The sequence below is a fragment of the Piliocolobus tephrosceles genome, chromosome 11 (genome assembly GCF_002776525.5).
Source record: "Piliocolobus tephrosceles isolate RC106 chromosome 11, ASM277652v3, whole genome shotgun sequence".
Classification (NCBI taxonomy): domain Eukaryota; kingdom Metazoa; phylum Chordata; class Mammalia; order Primates; family Cercopithecidae; genus Piliocolobus; species Piliocolobus tephrosceles.
The window spans coordinates 31,813,694-31,820,457 of NC_045444.1; the positions used below are offsets into that span (position 1 = coordinate 31,813,694).

The following is a 6,764-nucleotide window of genomic DNA, read 5'->3' on the forward strand; positions in this document are numbered from 1 at the left end:
CATGTCCCTTTTGAGTTCAAGATCCTCATAGTAGATCCTTACGTTCTAAAGAGACAAGATTTACACATGTAGCACTAATGTAATTTACTCAAATACTGTGTTGATTTCTTTCCAGTTTCCTGTAAATTCTAGTTTTTGTTTCTAAGTGGAATGCCATAGAAAGAAAAGAAGAGAGAACACATTAAAAAATGAATTCTGTGTGTGTGTGCATATGTATGCATAGGTGTTTTTACTTTTGATTTCCATGATACTGTGTAAAACAATAGTTAAAAGATGCAGATTCTGAAGGCAGACTGCTTGGGTTCAAATTACAACACAATTATTTCTGAATTTTATTACCTTGGGAAAATCACTTAAGCTTTTGTTGTCTCAGTTTTCTTTTATTTTATCAGTTAAGCTAGGATAATAATATTACTCACCTCCAAAGATCACAGGAGTTCATTTTTGTTAACTCTGAAGACCATTGCTTGGAATGCTGTAAATGCTCAATAAGCCCTGACTATTACAGTGATTATTTCATAGAAAAAATAGAAATAGAATGTATTATGATTTGGAGAAATCCAGGGCAGCTTAACTTCAACAAGTATAAAAATATCCTGATACTATCTTCCACTATACAGATAGAAATATTTAACTCTAGATTTAATTATAATGCAGACTGTAGAGAGACAAGGAAAAATTAGGAATAAAGATAAATGAATAGGTTAGAGATACCACTTTCTGCCCTTTTCTTCTTTCAAAACTTACGTCAAAACTACCGGAAAAATAAGAAAGCAAAATAAAAACTTGAATCTTTCTAAATTAGAAGATATCTTAAACCCATTAATCTACAATATCTCATGACACAGAGAGAGAGTGGGAAAGAGTAAATGACTCAGATGAGTGGGAGCAAATCAAATCTAAGAGTTTGAAAGTAGATCCACATGGGAATGCTTTCCAAGTTTGCAGGTTGCAAAAGGCTTTTGAACTGATGAGGGAGAGTAGTCTAGACCTGAAAACTGAGACGATTATGTGAATTTAGAATTAGGACTAATTGAACTAAATTTCTCACACTGAATTACCTTAAGAATCAATTGAGCATCTATGTGTCAAATAATATATTCTGTTTCATTGAGCTATATGTCTATCTTTTTGCCAATATCATATTCTTTTGATTACTGTAGCTTGAAATGTAGTATTCTAAGTGTAAAATGTCTTGAAATGTATTCTAAGAACTCCATTTTGTTCTTTTTTGAAAATTATGTTACCTATACTAGATCATTTACTTTTTAGAATGATTTCATCAATTTTTACATAAAAATAAAATCTCATTGGAAATAATAGGGATTATATTGAATCTTCAGATAATTTATCTTAACAATGTTGATTCTTTTGATAGATGAACATAATACCTTTCTCTATTTAGCTCTTTTTAAATTTCTCCCAACAAATTAATGTAATTTTCAGAGACTTACATATATTTTATTACCTTTAGATCTTACATGTATTTTGTTATATTTATCCTTAAGTATTGAATATTTTATGCTATTGAAAATAGTACTTTTAATTTCAATTTCAAATTTGTTAAATGTGGAAAAACACTAACTTTTTTTTTTTTTTTTTTTTTTTTTTTTGACAGAGTCTCACTCTGTCTCCAGGCTGGAGTGCAATGGCACGATCTCAGCTCACTGAAACCTCTGCCTCCCAGGTTCAAGTCATTCTCCTGCCTCGGGCTCCCAAGTAGCTGGGACTACAGGCATGCCCCACCATGCTCAGCTAATTTTTGCATTTTTAGTAGATACGGGGTTATACCATGTTGGCCAGGATGGTCTTGATCTCCCAAAGTATTGGAATTACAGATGTGAGCCACCACACCCAGCCACAATAACATTTTATATTTAACTTTTACCTTAAAAGTACCTAATATTAATTTTAGTATTTGAATTTTTGTGCATTCTATAGGCTCTTCTATATGTTCAATCATATAATCAGTTCAGTTCTGTTGCTGTCTGTATATCTTTTGTACTTTTTTACCCAATTTCATTGCATTGCCTAGGCCTTCTGGTAAAATGTTGGATACAAAGAGTAAGACTAATCATCCTTTTTTGTTCCTGAATTTAAAGTAGAAGCTTTTAGTTTTTTATCATTAGCTGTAGATTACTCATAAATTATCTTTTTTTTTTTTTTTTTTTTTAACACAAGGTCTTGCTCTGTCTCCCAGGCTGGAGTCTTCCAGGTTCAAGCCATTCTCCCACCTCAGCCTCCCAAGTAGCTTGGACTACAGGTGCACACCACCATGCCTGGAATTTTTTTTGTGTGTGTTGTTTAGTAGAGATGGGGCTTTGCCATGTTGGCCAGGCTGGTCTGGAACTCCTGACCTCAGGTGATCTGCTCTCCTCAGCCTCTCAAAGTGCTGACATTACATGCATGAGTCACTGTGCCCAGCCATAAATTATTGTTTTTAGATTGAAAAACTTTTCTTGAATTCTTAGTCTGCTGCAAGTTGTTATTATGAATGTGTGCTGAATTTTGTGAAATTTCTTTTTTGTACATAATTATATGCTCTTTTAACATTTTTAATCGGTTATACAGTCAAATAATTAAATGAGTTGTGAATGTTAAATCTACCTTGCATTCCTGATATAAGCCAACACATTTAAAAATTTACTTTGTTGGTTACTGCATTTCCTTGCGTATTTAAAAGAAGTATTTGCTTCTCTTCTGTCACACAGTTAAGTTCTTGGAGTAAGTTGGATTCTTTTGATGCTTGATTTTGAGTTTTTAGGGCAAACCCAGAGAAGTCTTCAGTCCATGACTAATTTTGCCCCACTGACAAGGTGAAATTCTGATGATTCTGTTTGTTCCGTTTACAAATATTCTATTGTTCCAATTACAAATTGTTTTTCTGTGCTAGCTTGTGAGATCATTATCTATTTTCCAAGTACTTCAAGACATGAAAGGACCCTTCTGTAGAACATGATGATTTGCGAAATTTGATAGCTTAGATTAGGACAAAATAGCATAAGGTATCAGGCCAAAAAAAAAGTCTTGTATTTGGAAAGGTTATTTATTTAATTCTATTTTATGCTTATTTTAAATATGTATTTAACTTCTGGATATACTTTCCTGGTTAATATTGAAAGACCACAATACCATGTAATGACTAAGAATCAACTATTATTTGAAGTGATTATCAACAATGCATTGTCGTCCATCAGAAATATAAACAAATATCTATTCCAACCTAAAATTTTTCAGATTTGATTTTAATGATTATACTAGAATATCTTGATATGATTATGCTAAAATGACTGTTGTGTACATGAATAATTTTTCTCATTACATTTAAGAAAAATATTCTCTTTCTCAGAAGAAGATTTGAAATAATTCAGTAAGCTACAGGGATTTTCAATATATGCTAGCCAATTCTTATAATGCTAACTGACATTTATTGAGCTCTTACTTTGTGCAAAGGACTTGGCACATATTATTGTGTTGAGATGGAAAGACTCTTGGAGTTGATACAAACTACTTGTCAATTTATTTTTGTCAATGAAAAGACTCACACACATTCTAAGCATTGGTTTACTTATCTTCAAAGCAGGAGAAATGACACTCCAGACAATCTGACCAGACACAGCATGTAAAAACCCCTTTAAAACCTTATGGTACAATATTATCCTTAAGGATGTCATTGTGATATGCATATTCCCTTTGACATTCAAATATTTTCAATGGTATTTTTCATTATTTCATAGCATATTACTCATATATATTCTTTATATGTTTGTGTATGTACATATATGTGTGTGTATATATATACATATTTGTTTGTGTATTTTTTTTTTTTGAAGACAGTATCTTATTCTGTCACTAAAGCTAATGTGCAGTGGTATGATCAGAGCTCACTGCAGCCTCCAATTACTGACATCAAGCAATGTTCATGCTTCAGTCTCCTAAGTAGCTAGGAGTACAGGTGCATGCCACCACACCCAACTAATTAAAACAGAAATTGTAGAAATAGAGTCTTGCCATGTTGCCCAGGCTGATCTTGAACTCCTGGCCTCAAGTAATCCTGCAGCTTCAGTATAATTTCTTAACATATACTTCCAACTGGTTTTTAAGAACAGAAACAATAGCCAGCCTTTCCTCGAAGACTGAGTTTTATGTAAACTCCTCCTTTCATATATAGACATTCATGCACATTGCATTTTTCATAATTGTACCAGAATTCAGTAAGTATGAGGGTAGACCTCATTTTAATGTGATAACAGTCATAATTTGTCCATTTTGCACTTAACAGTTTGCTCTTGTTCCAGTCTCCAAAACTCGTATTTTAAAATATCGTTTAGCTAAATTAAATAGAATTTCCAGTTTTTCAAACATTTCTTGTGTGCCACCAGTAGAATGATGGAGTGTCTTGCATTGCTCAAAAAATTACCTTAAATTCAAAGATCAACCCCCATGAGCTTAATTTTATCAAAGAAGAAATGTCTTGTCAAATACAGTCCCAACCAACATATTCAGTAGCTTTCAAAGTATGTTTGACATTGAGGACTGAAAAACAACATAGGAGTCAAAGAAACAAACATTGATGGCCTGTCAAATTTTTTGTAGACATGATGCTATTATCAAGGCACATCAGGATAAAATAAAATGACCTAGCTGACCACAGGCTTACAAAAGTCCTGTGAAGGAAAGAAAAACGGTGAATCAAAAGGTAACTTTGTTGCATGTCCCCCAGGCCTTTTTATTGACAAGAATGACAATGGTCCCAAGATGCACCATTATCTATGACCAGCAAACATACATCAAATGCTCCTGAGCCGTATCTGTCAGAATAGAAAATTCTGCTCAAAACAGACAGGGCTTGTTACACTTTGTTCAGCTAAGGTTTGTCAAAAGCCAGGGTCACTTGTATTGCTCTGCCCTGAAGGGGAATTGTAAAAGGAGAGAAGTACATGATTTCTCAATGTTTCTTCTGCAAGGAGACTTTGAGTCTGGTTGACCAAATGTTTTGAAAGTCAAGTCATGACTCAAAGGAAGTAGAAAGGAAAGTTAATAGTCTGTCATTTATCTACTTAGAAATGAGGTTCACATGCTAAAAGGTTAGAGTTTTAGTAGATTTCTACATTTAGGAAAAATTTTTTGCTATGTGTGAATTGTTTTTACAAATTAAAAAAGGAAAATACTACTGCTATTGAAATTGGAGGGAACAAGTTAATGTGTTCTGGCCAGGTATTATGTGCTATGGCATTACGGAGTTTATTACAATCTGAAATATTTACACTGGTAAGATATTTCTCTAATTTGCTTCTTTTTTGACTAAAGAAGGATTTTATACACAAATGTCCAGCCTCTGACACTTGAGTAAACTCACTAACTTGTGGAAACATCTGTTAACCACGCATGAGAAAATGCAATTTGGGAGTATTTCTGTAATTGAGTCCAAAAAAACAACAACAAAAAAAACGCATTTTTTTCTTCTTTAACAAATTTGAGGGTAAAAATGAAGCCATCACAAAGACAGCATTTGTGAATAAATGGATTATTTTTCCCTTCTTTCCTTCCCCTATCTTTTACCCTCTCCACTCCTCTCCCCTCTGCTCTTCTCTTTACTGTTGTACTTCTCAATTTGTAGCTTCGCATTTTTTCCTATGCCCAGAGACAAATCCAATTCTGATCAAACTTGTTATAAGTTGTCTTGCAAAAAATGTTATCACATTTGGTAATCCTACACTTTTGTAATTTAAAAACATAGAATTTGCAAACTCATGGTCATGGTTGTTTTGTTTGTCCCACACAATCTTTTTCCAAAGTCTATTTTATTTACCACCTTGAAAAAACAAAAAAGCTCAGAAAATAATTTTAAATTCCAGATTTCTAGGAAAAAAAGAGGGAGATGGGCTAATTTGACAATGCATAATTTGAATTTCTACTTAACAATATTCTTCCACAGCACAGGGACTAAGTGTTACAGCTCTTTTATAATTTGTTTAGCAGGCTTTCTGGTCTTTACCGGAAAGCCTCTTAAAAAACAACAAACAAATAATCAAACAAGAAAAAAACCACAGAGACTGATGAACCTTTTAGTCAGAACATATACTCTCCAATGTTTCATAGTTTCCATAAGGTTTACTTCTCTTACTCATCCCTAGGGGTTTGAATTGTGAGTTCTGCTCAAATTCAATTAATGAATTAAACTGATCAACTATTTTTCTTATCAATATAACTGTATAATTTTAGCTAATACCTTATGGTTCAGAATATAATTACTCAATTGTTTCATGAGTGGGAATTCCATCTCCATCACTAGACTGTGAGCTTTGCCAGGAGCTAGACATATTTTAGACATTGTTTACTATTCACACTGCAGTAGTGCCTGGTACAGTGTGACGTTCAACGAATGCTTCTGCAGAAAGAAAAGAAGGTAGGAAGGAAAAAGGAAGGAAGGTAACATTTTGAATTAAAAAATGAATCTTTTCATTGTTTCCATTTCCAATAGTACCAATCATGCTGTGGACACTTAAATAAGAATCTTTGCTTAACTGGCAAAACAGAAAAAAATATACGGGCCTTAGAATTATATATCACCTTGCCAACATTACAGTGAAGCTCACATGAGATCCTGTAAATATTTGTCCAATTAATTCTAGAAAAGCTTCAGGATAATGATTGGTAATACATGTTTTTCCTGATGGAACTTTATTTCCAATAATGTGCCAGGTCATTCATCAGACTTAACCATTTCCCAAGTGTACTGCAAAAAAATACTATCCCACCCT

The 6,764-nt window shown here is 33.2% G+C and overlaps 1 non-coding gene across 1 annotated transcript; it reads left to right on the forward strand.

Moving 5' to 3' along the window:
* Positions 1-5,948: 5,948 nt before the first annotated feature.
* Positions 5,949-6,010, forward strand: LOC111546213. The gene has a single exon (XR_002732690.1). It is a non-coding gene; the product is annotated as a U7 small nuclear RNA (small nuclear RNA).
* Positions 6,011-6,764: the final 754 nt, after the last annotated feature.